Source organism: Schistocerca nitens, chromosome 8 (assembly GCF_023898315.1).
Source record: "Schistocerca nitens isolate TAMUIC-IGC-003100 chromosome 8, iqSchNite1.1, whole genome shotgun sequence".
Classification (NCBI taxonomy): domain Eukaryota; kingdom Metazoa; phylum Arthropoda; class Insecta; order Orthoptera; family Acrididae; genus Schistocerca; species Schistocerca nitens.
Window position 1 is genome coordinate 210,368,893 of NC_064621.1, and position 16,408 is coordinate 210,385,300.

The following is a 16,408-nucleotide window of genomic DNA, read 5'->3' on the forward strand; positions in this document are numbered from 1 at the left end:
GTTGTGATGCCTCGTGTAAGGAGGAGAAATGCGTACCATCACGTTTCCGACTTTGGTAAAGGTCGGATTGTAGCCTATCGCGACTGCGGTGTATTGTATTTCGACATTGTTGCTCGCGTTAGTCGAGATCCAATGACTGTTAGCAGAATATGGAATCGGTAGTTTCAGGAGGGTAATACGGAACGCCGTGCTGGATCCCAACGGCCTCGTATCACTAGCACTCGAGATGATAGGCATTTTATCCGCATGGCTGTAACGGATCGTGCAGCCACGTCTAGATCCCCGAGTCAACAGATGGGGACTTTTGCAAGACAACAACCATCTGCACGAACAGTTCGACGAAGTTTGCAGCAGCATGGACTATCAGCTCGGAGACCATGGCTGCGGTTACCCTTGACGCTGCACCACAGACAGGAGCGCCTGCGATGAACTCGACGACCAACCTGGGTGCACGAATGGCAAAACGTCATTTTTTTCGGATGAATCCAGGTTCTGTTTACAGCATCATGAAGGTCGCATCCGTGTTTGGCGACATCGCGGTGAACGCGCATTGGAAGTGTGTATTCGTCATCGCCATACTGTCGTATCACCCGGCGTGATGGTATGGGGTGCCGTTGGTTACACGTCTCGGTCACCTCTTGTTCGCATTGACGGCACTTTGAACAGTGGACGTTACATTTCAGATGTGTTACTACCCGTGGCTCTACCCTTCATTCGATCCCTGCGAAACCCTACATTTCAGCAGGATAATGCACGACCGAATGTTGCAGGTCCTGTACGGGCCTTTCTGGATACAGGAAATGTTCGACTGTTGCCCTGGCCAGCACATTCTCCAGATCTCTCACCAATTGAAAACGTCTGGTCAATGGTGGCCGAGCAACTGGCTCGTCACAATACGCCAGTCACCACTCTTGATGAACTGTGGTATCGTGTTGAAGCTGCATGGGCAGCTGTACCTGTACACGCCATCCAAGCTCTGCTTAACTCAATGCCCAGGCGTATCAAGGCCGTTATTACGGCCAGAGGTGGTTGTTCTGGGTACTGATTTCTCAGGATCTATGCACCCAAATTGCATGAAAATGTAATCACATATCAGTTCTAGTATAATATATTTGTCCAGTGAATACCCGATTATCACGTGCATTTCTGGTTGATGTAGCAATTTTAATGGCCAGTAGTGTACATCTCGCGAAATGGACGTGATAGTAAAATCGATTCAGGGTCACCAACCGGGACTTCGCAACAGTCATTTTTCTCCCGAACCACATGAGACGAGAAACTTGAGGGGAAAGGCGAGGGTGATGGCTGTTGTAAGCGAAGTACCCTCCGCCACACACAGTTCCGCGAGCTGTGGAGTGTAGGTGAAAATGTGTATTCAGGGTGACGATCAGCACGGCTTGAGCTGCATGCCATATAGTCGGTAAGCCACTTTTGGTTTATGTGGAAGGTGATGTAGGCGAGTTAGTGCTGTGAAGTATTCGACGTCAGGCGAGTGGCGTTGGAGAGCTCAGCCAGGCGTCAGCGAACGCAGCGGGAGCAGAACGGAGCGAGTAAATATAGTCTCCGCGTGGGCACTGCCTAGGCCGCGATACGCGCCGCGATGCGACGGTGGCAGCTGGAGGGGGCAGGGGAGAAGGGGACCCCGGCAACAGCGGCGGAGCAGCTGCTGCGGTGCATCTGGGCTCCCGTCGCTTGCGCTGCCCTCCCAAAGAAGTTTCCGTCACTGCCTTGTTCTTGTTTTTTTTTTTTTTTTTTCTGGGAATAGAAGTGAGGTGGGTTTTGTTTTCAGATGACAACGCTTGCATAACGTACATAAAAAAAGATCTGTTCTAACAAGCCAGGGTCTTATTTAGAATCCACAGGTCCCTTGGTTGAACCCCTGGTCCGGTCCTGCCATGGCAATTTATGTGGTAACGAATCTGTAAAAATAACATTTTAGAGCAGTTTAAAAATAAAAAGCTTGTAAGGTGTAATATTTCCTGTACAAAATTTATGGCTCAATGAACTGATGGGATGAAACTTCCTGGCAGATTAAAACTGTGTGCCGGACCGAGACTCGAACTCGGGACCTTTGCCTCTTGCGCGCAAGTGCTCTACCAACTGAGCTACCCAAGCACGACTCACGCCTCGTCCTCACACAGTTTTAATCTGCAAGGAAGTTTCGTATCAGAGCACACTCCGCTGCAGAGTGAAAATCTCATTCTGGAAATTGATGGGATATTTAAAAAAATGAAAAACGTTGGAGTTACCATAAATACTGGACGTCAACATAAATGTGGTAGGAAGAAAACCACCTACCACCGAAAGTAATTGATGTTATCAAGGTATCTTGCTAGATGGAGCAACTGCACAGTTTGTCACAGGGTCAAATACTTTTAGGCAAACTACGGCAGACATTTTGGCAACATAGAGTAGCTCTGCATAGGGGACTGCAAAGAAAACTGTAACCATAAAGGTATTCAGCACGATTTATTCACTTGCCTGTCAGCAAATACACTTTAAAAAAAGTAGGACAACAAATCGCAAAAATCAGTATTTCAAATTTAAAAATGACGACGTGTTGTAACTATAAGCAAACATGTTTGTTAGTCAAATTCAAGACGACAAATGGAACGTAAAAAAATATACACTGTCGCAAAAAATATAACAATCTCAAGGAGAAAGTCATAATACTGAAAGTCAGTTAACATGCAGTAGGTGATAACAGATTCAGGCCAAATGAAACACCTATTGAAACGTCCCCTTTGGAAAATTATAAATAACTGTGCTGATAAACCTGTTACGTTATTTGATTTTCAAACAGCTGAGCAAAACTGAACGTACTCATTTCTCTCTTTACTTATTCTGATCATCACTAAACTGACACACAATATTTTTAGTGCAACGCAATCTGACTTTCAATAATCCCCACCAAAGAGTGGCCCTGACTAACAATAACCTATGCCTTTCATGAATCACTTACCTCACAAAAATCTTCGTTACTCGAACTACTTCAATACAGCGAGCGCCACTACTGCTAGCTGTTTGTTTGTTCTCCATCAAAATCTTTCATGTGCTAACTAGGCCTATCAGTAGTTAGTGCCTTCAGTAGTTTGAATCTTTTATTTTGCTAGCAGTAGTGGCGCTCGCTGTATTGCAGTAGTTCGAGTAACGTATATATATATATATATATATATATATATATATATATATATATATATATATATATATATATATATCAGTTTATGACATCCAGTCTTACAAATTTCTTTTTTTTATGACGGACACACGTCCAGATCGTCCGCTCAAAACTCTGGCATCTCTCTCCCCACATCCACCACTGCTGGCGGCTCACCTCCAACTGCCCAACGCTACGCGCTGTTCACATCAAACAGCCCAATACTACACAAGCGAATATTCCAACAATGCAAACCAGCCACAGACTGTACACAGCACAGTCAGTGATTTTCATACAGAGCGCTATGTAGCGTTGCCGTCATAAAAACCCAAACAGCCTACTTACACTATGTGCCAGTAAAGGGTGCCTTAACACATCAATACATGGTGTACCTCCCTGTTGTTGCAACGCAGGCGTGTATTTTCGCATGCAAACAATCGTTAAGGTCCCGAATGTCATCTTGCGATGGATTGTTGCTTGTATCTTGCGCCTCTTGTTGTAATTCGGCAATGGTTTTTACAGACCCTGGAAAACGAGTAAGTTCCTGCTTCATCGTGTCCAGTACGTGTTCAATTGGCGAGGGATCTGGTGGCATTGGTGCCCAGGGCAGTTGGTGTACACCACGAAGAGCACGTTGCTTCCCACCAGCCGTATGTGGTCGTGCATTGTCCTGCTGAAGAAGCTTATTAGCTTCTTGTCGAAGAAGTGACAGTGTCACGGGGATAACAGCCTATGCAAAGTAGCGTGCACTGTTGTAACAGCAAACGTGACCGCGCATTGTAACTGATGGTCATCTCACACCATGAAACCTGTGATGGTACCTGCGTGTCGTGGGCGACTGCGCTCTTGAATAGGCATCTTACTAGGTCCAAGCAGTATAAGCGTGCGTCCACCATCGACATACATATAGAACCTAGTCTCATGACTGAAGAGAGCAGATGCCATCCCACTCTCTAGTCAACTCTTTCTCGACAGCACAGTAGCCATGCTTGGCGGTGTCCTGTTGTCAGTGATAGTCTGGACAGAGGCACACGTGATCTTAATGCTGCTAGAAGTAGATGATTCCCAATGTTCCCTGATGACACAGCACGTACAACACGTGCACGGTATTCGTACCTGTATGACGTTCGGTCAGCCACCACTGCTCGCACAATGCGTCTATCTAGAAGAACGTCTGTTGTACATAGACATCCAGAACCTGGTCTGTAGGTGTGGCAGTGTTCCACAGACCTCTGTTGAAAGCACTGGCACATCACTGATACACTGAGCCCAACATCCGTCGATACGTCCTTCCAACTTCCAGCAGGCCCACAGTGCGATCCCGTTCAAATGGCTAAAGCTTTTCGCAGTAGTACTTACTCGTCGGCGGGGCTTGGTTGTACCCTAGAATGAATGTTGCAAACGCTGTTCACCTCTAAGCTCAGCACTTTTTCTGCTTGCAGACTCGATACACAGGGTGCACACATAAGTCTTCTGAGTGCTCTCTCATCGCCGATAGCCGTCACAAATTAATGACTACAGCAGGGCTTAACAACTGGCCGGTTTTGAGCGCGAGTACTCGCGTCTGCTCACGCACGTGCTCGCGAGCAGGTGCAAAGTCACGGAGTGGGGAGGGAGGGGAAATGCGCGCGCACGTTTGAATGTGATCTCGCGTTCTTAGCAGATTTAACTAGCCTTCTGAATGCTTTGAACATTTTACTACAAGGTAAAGATCTGCTAATTACTCATTTCATAGATCGAATACGAGATTTTAAAATGAAATTGACACTTTGGGTGAGTCAGCTGGAAACAGGAAACCTAGCTCATTTTCCTAAATTATCATCCATGCAAGATGTTCACAAAGACTGTGAACGTTATTCACATAGTTTAGTTGATCAGCGCTTTCAAGGTCTGACAGCACTAGACAGTGATTTTGATCTGTTCTCTCCATATTCAGCGAATATTTAAGAGATTCGTCCTGAGCTGCAGCAAGAAGTTATTGACCTGCAGTGTGACAGAGAATACAGAGACGAATTTCAGAACGAGAAAAACATTTTGGAATTCTACAGACACTTCCCTCAGGATAGATTTCCTCGTTTGCACAAACTGGCGGCTACAATAATATCAATGTTCGGTTCCACGTATGTTTGTGAACAACTGTTCTCTGCAATGAAATGTAACAAGGCGCGCCTGAGAAACGCGTTGTCTGATCGAAATTTAAACTGCACGCTGCGCCTAAAATGCACAAGAACAATTACTCCGAACATAAACGCAATTGTAAAGGCCAAAAAGTACAAGATAACCGAGAATCCCACACTTCAGTGACACCTTTTATTGTGTAACAGTTCACAAATTAATGCGAATGTAGAGGCATACACTAAGCTAATAAAATTATGTGGCATGTGTACATTCTCCTCTATATGTTTCGTTTGTCGCAGTAATAATTCGTGAGTGATATCCCTGCAGGTGGCCGCGGATTTACATTGACTGGCGGCAGCTGTTGTGTGCCCCACGTGACTCTCCCCACTCTCCGCTCTGGTCCGGTAGTGGGGGTAGCGTGCTCGCGCTGCTCCGTGCTCGTGCCTTGCTGCTCACAGCTTGCTCCGCGAGCACGTATGTTGTGAAGCCCTGGACTACTGCATTAACGCCTCAGTATGCAGATGTTATATCCTGGTGCCACTAAGCATCTTTCCTGAGGGTGTAGCATTCTGCTTCCTGGCAGTGTATTTTTAATTTAGAACCGACAATTTCTCGCAATATCTCGTTAACGAATAACGTTATATGAAGACGATTTCCCCGCGCTTCACGGGTTCAAAAATCCGCTTGTGGAGACCGAAAGTAAAAATATTTAACAGTCCTGGCCTTGGGTGAAATGAAGTATGAAAGAAATTGGCTTTGGGCGAAATATGTCACTTCAAACTGCTTAATTTCTTTTAAATGTTCTTTTTAAAAGTCTGAGTGAGCTTGGCAAATTAATCCTACGCGATCGTCTGGAACCGAGCAAGGTGGCGGCAGTGGTTAGCACAGTCAACGCGCATTCGGGAGGACGACAGTTCAATCCCGCTCCCGGCCATCCAGATTTAAGTTTTCTGTGATTTACCTAATCTTTCTAGACAAATGCCGGGATGATTCCTTTGAAAGGGCACGGCCGTTTTCCTTCCCCATGCCTGACACAATCCGAGCTTGTGCTCCGTCTCTAATGACCTCGATGTCGACGGGACGTTAAACCCAAACTCCCTACCTTTTTTCGCGTTCGACTGGGTCCACTGCCAATTTATCGCGAGGGAATGCGAGATTTGAAAGGTAAATACTGAATCAATTCTTATCAACCGTCCACTGATAAATTCAGCCGAGTAAGTACAAGTGTGATTGTAGGGACCTTGGCGGGAGAGTCCTTTTAAGCGGTATTTTTCTCTCTCTTTCCTGTTTGGTTATCAGAAAAAGTGCGACGATCACTGTCTTAGTACCTCCGTATGCGCTCTCCCCTCTTATTTTTTTCTTGTTGTCTTTCCGCTAGATAATCGACGGAGGAATTAGTACAGCTGCACAATACATTGTTATAAGGTAAATTTTGAGAAGAGCGTCGACTTTTTGCTAAATTTTTCGCCTAAGGTACCTACTTACTACGGCACGTTACATTCTAGTTGAAGGCCTCTACATATCTTCAGTCATTTCCTTTAATCATTCCAGGTGAGGACGCTAAACACATGGGTAGTACTCAAATATGGGTAACACCTAAATCGTATTAAAAACGAAATAGGTTGGTACTTCAGGTAAAAAACAGAGGTACAGTAGCTCTGTATTACTTTTTTTATTTTATTTATTTATTTATTTTTTACTACACTACCAGTTTCGGTCAAACAGAGCATTCTCGGCACTGAAGAACCACATTAATTACTGCAGGGGGACACCACTCGTGTTACCTGACCAGTGCACCTCTGAAATGAGATGGACGTACATATCTTATAGGAGGAAGGAAAACGGCAATTAAATTGTTTCCAGAAATAACAAATATGACTAATTAAAAAAACGGAACTACAGGGTTGTCACCAGCGTTACAGAGGCCGAAGTGTTACAGTGTGGTATCTAAAAGCGTTGTAGATACGAGAAACAAAACTTCATCTACCAAACACAGCATTAAAAACCGAAGGAATAGACCGCCAGAGGTGATTTGTTTTCAAGTAAACGTAAAAATAATTAAATCATTGTTTACCATCTCCCCTCCCTACCATCTACTGTACATTGGCTACAGCCAGACACAGGTATGTAGAGTCCAGATTCAGAAATCAGTCCTAGTTTTATTACCATTCTCTTTTGCAGTGCACCCCAATAGCGTTCAGTAAATATTACCCGGGATTACAGCCATTACAGAAACAGAGGTTGTGACATCACTCCACGCAGTGCTGCCCTCACATAAAATTCCGAAATGTGAACCCTGCATGGCTATACGTACATTGTGAAGTACTTTCGGTTAGCCATAAATTGAGAAACTATTTGATGTGGTGTACTCCGTTAAGCGACTCTGGCCAAATCGTTTCGTGACAATTGCGTTGCCTTACTCATTCTTAGTCAGTTATAAATAATACACGAAGATGCGGCATACTCCAATCAGAGATACTACTATAAAGAATGCACTTGAATTTGGGATTTACAATAAATAAAATTCAATGAATACGTGCTCCAGCAGCAGTACTGTAATTAAAGTAGATCATAATAGCATTTAATTCTGCATGAATTATAAATTATGAACAGTGGCTAAAATGTTAGTTTTCCAAAATTACTTAACACGTTATACTGTGACACTAAAAATAATTAACGATTCCCTTCATAAACTAAGATTTATAAACAGTGATATGCCCATTTAAATGATGATAACTCAGAGTCGTTTTCCTGGATTGTAGTAAATTCTAAACATTGACAGGGAGGACTTATTGAGACGACTTAATGTATTTCCTCATCATACGCCGCACAGGTGGTGTGTTGATGCTGAAAGATTCGTTGTTTTCCTGCAGCAGGTGTGATGGTACTTGCATGCGGCTGTGGCTAGGGTGAACGGCACCGGGCATTAACCAGCAATGACTCTGACTGGCTGACATCATTTATACGCACGCTAAAGTCTTTACCGACCTTCCAGCAGAAACTGAAATGTCTGACATGTGTAGAGGCAGAGTATGCCACAGTAGTGGTATATCGAAAAATGTCTGTCCTGGAGTTCTGCAAAATTCACCGTGGGATTATCCTTATTTTTTTATTAGTCAGCTAGAATTCTACCACTCTGTTTGTAACTTCTGTTGATTTCGAGTAAGACCACACACACTTGCCAAGACACTCTTCCTCTAAACCTATCCCAGAGTAATTGTTAGTTGTGTAATACCGCTCTCGGAATATGCAAAATTCTGTGCCGTTGAGGTTTCATAAGTTGTGAAGCCTTTGAATCGAGCTTCAGCTCTCCCACTGAGCACTATCACCTTCTTACAGACTGAATGCAGGAGTGTCGTCCATCTTGCAACTGCAGTGGAACCCACGCAGACGCCTGGGGCCGTTGTATTCTTCCCTGTCTTCTGACTTCCTCGTGTGTAGACACATCAGTGTCTTCTTGGGACACAGCAAGGTCGCTCTTCACGACGTACAGTGTCACGTAGGTATCTGAATTTAAGGTATGCGTTCAGTATGTGAAAGCAGTTAATGAAGGCAATGGCTGCTTTAACACAACATTTAGAAATGTGATGGAGATGGTGACATAATCTCCAAGATTAGCGATGTTTTATTGAAACTCGAAACTTAGAGTCGAATTCAGTACCAGATGCTTTTAACAGCTTGCACAACGAAACTGTTTCTCGAAATCTGATAGAAAATCCAAGGAGTTCTGGTTGTACGTAAAGTACACCAACGGTAAGACACAATCAATACTTTCACTGCGCGATACCAATGGTAATATAACCGATGACAGCGCGACCAAGACGGAGTTACTGAAAAGTTTTCCGGAATTCCTTCACCTAAGAAGACGAAGTAAATATTCCAGAATTCTAATCGAGAACAGCTGCAAACTTGACTAACTTAGATTAGATACCTTCGGTGCAGTGAAGCAGTTTATATCACTTATCGTCTAATAAAGTCATCAGAAGATCAAACTCAATTGCAAAATGTCTAAATCGTGAAAAAAGTGGCAATTGTCTCTCAATAAGGAAAAGTGTGAGGTAGTCCAGATGAATACGAATACGAAAACGAAATCCTTTAAATTTTGATTACACGATAAAAGAGACAAATCTAAACGGTGCAAATTAAACTAAATACTTGGGGATTACAATTACGCGTAACTTAAACTGGAACCATCAGACGGATAATGTTGTGGAGAAACCAAACCAAAGAGTGCGAGTTATTGGCAGAACACTTAGAAGATGCGAAAGGTCTACTTTAGAGACTGCCTACACTAGGCTTGTCCGCCCTCTTTTGGACTATTGCTGTGCTGTAGGCTATCATATAGGATTGACAGAGGTCATAGAAAAAGTTCAAAGAAGGGCAGGTCGTTTTGTATTACAGCGAGAGTGTGTCGCGGACATGACAAACTAGTTGGGATTGCAAGAATGGCAATCATTAAGACGAATGCGTTTTTCGATCCGGAGAGATCTTTTTGCAAAATTTCAATCACCAACTTTCCCTCTGAATGTCAAAGTATTTTATTATTGCCTATCTACATACGGAGAAATGATCGTCATAATAGAAATGAAGTCCCATGCTTCTTGACAGAGCATAGGTAAACGATGGGGGGGATCCGCTCCACCGTACTAAGCAAGGTCCTAATGGAGGTGGTTTGTCATTGCCTTCCTCCGACAGTAACGGGGATGAATGATGATGAAGACGACACAGGTGAAAATCCCTGACCCGCCGGGAATCGAACCCGGGACCCCGTGTTCGGGAAGCGAGAACGCTACCGCGAGACCACGGGCGTCGGACATCGTCATACGAGTAATAAAATTAAAAAGAAAATCAGAGTTCTTACAGAAATATTTAAGTATTCATATTTCCGACGCGCTTTTAGATAGTTGAACGGTAGAGAAATAGCCTGAAGATGGTTCGAGAAATCCTCTGTCCGGCATTAAAGTTTGAATTGCAGAGTGTTGACAAAGATGTAAACGAAATGTATTCTTTTCGCTGGGTTTACAAATCATTCGGAGATTAAAACGACGTGACAGGAGTAATGAGTATGTTTTTTAGCTCGTTCGATGCACTTACACTTCACTATAAAATTTGTCAACGTTCACATAATTTGTTTAATGGCTATACCTGTTTCGATCGCTAGTCATTATCAATACCCCATAAATACTCGTTGGTAAACTAATAATGATTAGTCAATTGAACCTAGTCTAGGCATTAAACACATTACGTAAGCACTGATTGTAATTAACCTTACAGTTAAAAAAATGTGCTCACTTCTGTTCTCTGCCAGTAGTATGGCAAATATGAACAAATTACCTGCATTTTTTCCGCTGTCCTTAAGTGTTACGTCTTGATATGCAAATTGTGGTGGTAAAGTGTATAACAGGTTGCTTACGCTTGTACGTGCGAATTACGCGACCTGGCATACCTAAACCTGCTGTAGACCGCACAGTACCAAACGACATCCATTACTAACTTTTCGTCTGTGCTACATCGCACACGGACTCACCCGCTACACCGCGTACGATATGTGAAACATTATTATTAACGGGCTAATAAAAACGGTAAAGTTACCACCGGGCACCCAACCTTGAATAAAGTATGCTGAATCAAAAGAAAATTGAGTGCTGAATTTACTATCTTTGAGCCCATTAAACACATTTTACACCTGAACACTCCCCGTTGAAACCCTTACCGCATATGTTATTCTTTTTTGTTTGGTGCTCTCGGCACACTCTTGACACTGTGGATCTCGGAATACTGAATCCCCTAACCATTTCCGAAATGGGATATACCACGCGTCTAGCGCCATCTACCATTCCGCATTCAAAGTCTGTTAATTTCTGTCGTGCGGCCACAATCACGTCGGAAACATCTTCACAAGAATCACCTGAGCACAAATAACAGCTCTGCCAGTGCAATGCCCTGTTATGCCTCGTGTGCTCGAAACCACCACCATTTGTATGTGTGCATATCGCTGCCCCATGAAAATCGTCGCCTTAATGTAGCTTCATCTGTACGAGAATTAGTAATCGAGGTAATTTGCAATGTAATGGGTGACTGATTGAGGATTCGACCCTCCACATGTATCTGCGAAATAAGAGCTTTAGTCTCGCAACGAGTGGGGGAACTGCCAATCCCGCTTGAATGAACTAGCATTTCGATCCCTGTCACAATCTCCTGACCGGCGCTTTCTCTGATACCGTCATGTGGAGTGAAGAGCGGTTGTCCCCAGCGCTGCACCTCGCCTGTCCTCGCTGTACAGGCCGCAGTACCAGACACAGCAGCGGCTTAGCCGCAATCGCTCAGCGTCACCGCTAATACTGCCATCACGTGGCCAGATGACGCGTACAGCTGCAGATACATGGACTGCTACACACAGCGCAAAACTGCAACACTCGCTGTGCGCCACTGTTCTCCGGAAACTCACTGACGTTGTTCACCGTGAACTGCCATTCACAATTACAGTTCTGCAGTGAGCTCCTCAAAACTACGACGGTTTTAGGCTGACAACAGTACACGGTGATTCTTATACTGAGGCGCCGAAGGAACTGGTATAGGCATGCGTATTAAAATACAGAGATCTACACTGCTGGCCATTAAAATTGCGACACCACGAAGATAACGAGCTACAGACGCGAAATTTAACCGACAGGAAGAAGATGCTGTGATATGCAAATGATTAGCTTTTCAGAGCATTCACACAAGGACGGCGCCGGTGGCGACACCTACAAAGTGCTGACATGAGGAAAGTTTCCAACCGATTTCTCATACACAAACAGCAGTTGACCGGCGTTGCCTGGTGAAACGTTGTTGTGATGCCTCGTGTAACGATCAGAAATGCGTACCATCACGTTTCCGACTTTGATAAAGGTCGGATTGTAGCCTATCGCGATTGCGGTTTATCGTATCGCGACATTGCTGCTCGCGTTGGTCGAGATGGTCCAAATGGTTCAAATGGCTCTGAGCACTATGGGACTTAACATCTTAGGTCATCAGTCCCCTAGAACTTAGAACTAGTTAAACCTAACTAACCTAAGGACATCACACAAATCCATGCCCGAGGCAGGATTCGAACCTGCGACCGTAGCAGTCGCGCGGTTCCGGACTGCGCGCCTAGAACCGCGAGACCACCGCGGCCGGCTTGGTCGAGATTCATCGACTATTAGCAGAATATGGAATCGCGTGGGTTCAGTAGGGTAATACGGAATACCGTGCTGGATCCCAATGGCCTCGTATCACTAGCACTCGAGATGGCAGGCATCTTATCCGCATGTCTGTAACGGATCGTGCAGTCACGTCTCGATCCCTCAGTCAACAGATGGGGACGTTTGCAAGACAACAACCATGTGCACGTACAGTTCGCCGACGTTTGCAGTAGCATGGACTATCAGCTCGGAGACCATGGCTGCGATACCCTTGACTCTGGATCAGAGACAGGAGCGCCTACGATGGTGTACTCGATGACGAACCTGGGTGCACGAATGGCAAATCGTCATTTATTCGAATGAATCCAGGTTTTGTTTACAGCATCATGAAGGTCGCATCCGTGTTTGGCGACATCGCGGTGAACGCACATTACCATACTGGCGTATCACCCGGCGTGATGGTATGGGCTGCCATTGGTTACACCTCTCGGTCACCTTTTGTTCGCAATGACGGCACTTCGAACAGTGGACGCTACATTTCAGATGTGTTACGACCCATGGCTCTACCCTTCATTCGATCCCTGCGAAACCCTACATTTCAGCAGGATAATGCACGACCGCATGTTGTAGGTCCTGTACGGGCCTTTCTGGATACAGAAAATGTTCGACTGCTGCCCTAGCCAGCACATTCTCCAGATCTCTCTCCAATTGAAAACGTCTAGTCAAAGGTAGCCGAGCAATTGGCTCGTCACAATACGCAAGTCACTACTCTTGATGAACTGTGATATCGTGTTGAAGCTGCATGGGCAGCTGTACCTGTACACACCATCCAAGCTCTGATTGACTCAATGCCCAGGCGTATCAAGGCCGTTATTACGGCGAGAGGTGGTTGTTCTGGGTACTGATTTCTCAGGATCTATGCACCCAAATTGCGTGAAAATGTAATCACATATCAGTTCTAGTATATTTGTCCAATGAATACCCGTTTATCGTCTGCATTTCTTCTTGGTGTAGCAATTTTAATGGCCAGTAGTGTATAAACAGGCAGAATACGGCGCTGCTGTCGGGAACGCCTAAATAAGACATGTGTTTGGCGCAGTCGTTATCAGTTACTGCTGCTACAATGCCTAGTTATCATGATTTAACTGAGTTTGAATGTGGTGTTATAGTCGGCGCAAGAGTGATGGGACACAGCGTCTTCAAGGTAGCGATGAAGTGGGATTTCCCCCGTACGACAATTTTACGAATATATCGTGTATATCAGGAAACCGGTAAAACATCATATCTCCGACATCGCTGCGACCGGAAAAAGATCCTGAAGAACGGGACCAACGAGGACTGAAGAGGATCCTTCAACGTGACAGAAGTGCAACCCTTCCGCAAATTGCTGCAGATTTCAATGCTGGACCATCAACAAGTGTTAGCGTGCGAACCATTGGATGAAACATCGATATGGACGTTCGGAGCTGAATGCCCGCTCGTGTACCCTTGACGACAGGAAGACACACAGCTTTACGCTTCGCCTGGGCCCGTCAACACCGACATTGGACTGTTGAAGACTGCAAACATGTTGCCTGGTCGGACGAGTCTCGTTACTAATTCTGTCAAGCGGATGGACGTGTAAGGGAATGGAGACCACCTCACGAATCCATGGACCCTGCATTTCAGCAGGGGACTATTCAAGCCGGAGGAGGTTCTGTAATGGTGTGGAGCTTCTGCAGTTGGAGTGAGTGATGTGGGACCCGTGATACGTCCAGATGCGATTCTGACAGGTGACACGTACGTAAGCATCCTGCCTAATAACCTGCATCCATTCATGTCCATTGTGCATTTCGACGAACTTGGGCAGTTGGAATTGAAATGTGGTGCTACAGACGAATGTTGAAAATTAGGTGGACTGATAAGCTAAGGAGTGAGGAGGTTCTGCGCGCAATCGGAGAGGAAAGGAATACGTGGGAGACCCTGATACGGAGAAGGGACAGGATGATAGGACATCTGCTAAGACACCAGGGGATGAATTTCTTGGTACTAGAGGGAGCTGTAGAGAGCAAAAACTGCAGGGGAGACAGAAATTGGGATACATCCAGCAAATAATTGAGGACGTAGATTGCACGTGCTACTCTGTGATGTAGAGGTTGGCATAGGAGAGGAATTCGTGGAGGGCCGTATCATATCAGTCAGAAAACTGGTGACCCCAGGAAAAAACGTAGAAATCCTTTAGCCGGTCTGTAACGTATTAAAATACTGTCCTACATCAAACAATGTATATTTACGAGAGTGAGTCAAATGAAAACCTTAAATTTTTTTAATATTATTTATTGTGCAGAAGTGGTACAAAGCTGTATCACTTTTCAACATAATCTCCCCCACGCTCAATGCAAGTCCTCCAGCGCTTACAAAGTGCATAAATTCCTTTAGAAAAAATTCTTTTGGTATTCCGCGCAACCACTCATGCACCGCGTGGCGTATCTCTTCATAATAACGGAACTTCTTTCCTCCCATTGCGTCTTTGAGTGGTCCAAACATATGGAAATCACTTGGGGCAAGGTCTGGTGAGTATGGTGGATGAGGAGGACACTCAAAATGGAGGTCTGTGATTGTTGCGACTGTTGTACGGGCAGTGTGGGGCCTTGCATTGTCATGTTGCAAACGGACACCTGCTGACAGCAGTCCACGTCACTTTGATTTGTTTGCAGGCCGCAGATGATTTTTTAGGAGATCTGTGTATGATGTACTGGTGACAGTGGTCCCTCTAGGCATGCAATGCTCCAATAGGACGCCTTTTTCGTCCCAGAAGAGACTCAGCATAACCTTCCCTGTTGATGGTTCTGTTCGAAACTTCTTTGGATTTGGTGATGGGGAATGGCGCCATTCCTTGCTCGCTCTATTCGTTTCCGGTTGGTGGAAGTGAACCCAGGTTTCGTCCCCGGTAACGATTCTTGCAAGGAAGCCATCACCTTCTCGTTCAAAGCGCCGAAGAAGTTCTTCACAAGCATCAACACGTCGTTCTCTCATTTCAGGAGTCAGCTGCCGTGGCACCCATCTTGCAGACACTTTGTGAACCTGGAGCACATCATGCACAATGTGGTGCGCTGACCCATGACTAATCTGTAAACATGCTGCAATGTCATTCAGTGTCACTCGGCGGTTTTCCTTCACTACGGCTTCAACTGCTGCAATGTTCTGTGGAATCACAACTCGTTTTGCTTTACCTGGACGAGGAGCATCTTCCACTGAAGTCACACCACTTGCGAACTTCCTTCTCCATTCGTAGACTTGCTGCTGTGACAAACATGCATCACCGTACGGAACTTTCATTCGTCGATGAATTTCAATTGGTTTCAAACGTTCACTACGCAAAAACCGAATTACAGAACGCTGTTCTTCCCTGGTTCAAGTCGCAAGTGGGCGGTGTAGTGGTTAATAACAAAAAAAAAAAAAGAGAAGAAAAGAAAAAGTAAGGTTGAAAATGTGGTAAGAAATGGTGAATAAAAAGGGGGTTTTAAAATCGTTAATGACCGTGAAAAAAGGGAAAGAATGAAATGCAAATCGGACTTCGTATTACAGAAAAGTTATCGGACTTCGTGATTCGGAAAAGCTATTGTTGGGGTGGTCCTTGTGGCGTTTCTGAGCAAAAGTCAAACCAATTTCCACTACAAAAATTATTTGAAGGAGAACAGAGAATAACAAAATGTAACTGACAGGGGGAAATGGCGTAGATAAGAGTTCATCCTTTACCATGTTAACATGTCTTCTTTCGTGCGGCGTCCAGCTCTTCAAAAATCTCCTACTTCATTTCTGCGTGAAAAGTCTGCTCCGAAATCTTGCAGTCGTCCAGGAATCACTAATTTATACAAATCAAAATCATCTTGACACTGAATGCAATTTATTTTAAGTTGCTACTTCCATCCTCCGAATTTCATAACAACTTCCACAATACGTCTACACTTTAATAACTTTTTTCGTC

At 44.7% G+C, this 16,408-nt stretch overlaps 1 protein-coding gene across 2 annotated transcripts in view; it reads left to right on the top strand.

Moving 5' to 3' along the window:
* Window positions 1–16,408, top strand: part of LOC126198462 (protein goliath) — a 692,272-nt gene that overhangs the window by 68,282 nt on the left and 607,582 nt on the right. The window lies entirely within an intron of this gene.